Genomic DNA, 698 nt, shown 5'->3' with positions numbered 1-698 from the left:
CTTTAGCATCATTCCTTCCAAAGAAATCCCAGGGCTGATCTCCTTCAGAATGGACTGGTTGGATCTCCTTGCAGTCCAAGGGACTCTCAAGAGTCTTCTCCAACACCACAGTTTAAAAGCATCAATTCTTCGGCGCTCAGCCTTCTTCACAGTCCAACTCTCACATCCATACATGACCACAGGAAAAACCATAGCCTTGACTAGACGAACCTTTGTTGGCAAAGTAATGTCTCTGCTTTTGAATATGCTGTCTAGGTTGGTCATAACTTTCCTTCCAAGGAGTAAGCGTCTTTTAATTTCATGGCTGCAATCACCATCTGCAGTGATTTTGGAGCCCCCAAAATAAAGTCTGACACTATTTCCACTGTTTCCCCATTTATTTACCATGAAGTGGTGGGACCAGATGCCATGATCTTCGTTTTCTGAATGTTGAGCTTTAAGCCAACTTTTTCACTCTCCACTTTCACTTTGTTTTCTTTTTTTTTTGGGGGGGGGGGAGGAAAGGTCAAATGACCATTTAAACCCCCCTTTCATTTTTTTTTTCCACTTTCACTTTCATCAAGAGGCTTTTGAGTTCCTCTTCACTTTCTGCCATAAGGGTGGTGTCATCTGCATATCTGAGGTTATTGATATTTCTCCTGGCGATCTTGATTCCAGCTTGTGTTTCTTCCAGTCCAGTGTTTCTCATGATGTACTCT

This window comes from Bison bison, unplaced genomic scaffold, assembly GCF_000754665.1.
Source record: "Bison bison bison isolate TAMUID 2011002044 unplaced genomic scaffold, Bison_UMD1.0 scf7180017864297, whole genome shotgun sequence".
Taxonomy (NCBI): Eukaryota; Metazoa; Chordata; class Mammalia; order Artiodactyla; family Bovidae; genus Bison; species Bison bison.
This window is presented reverse-complemented; position numbering follows the sequence as displayed.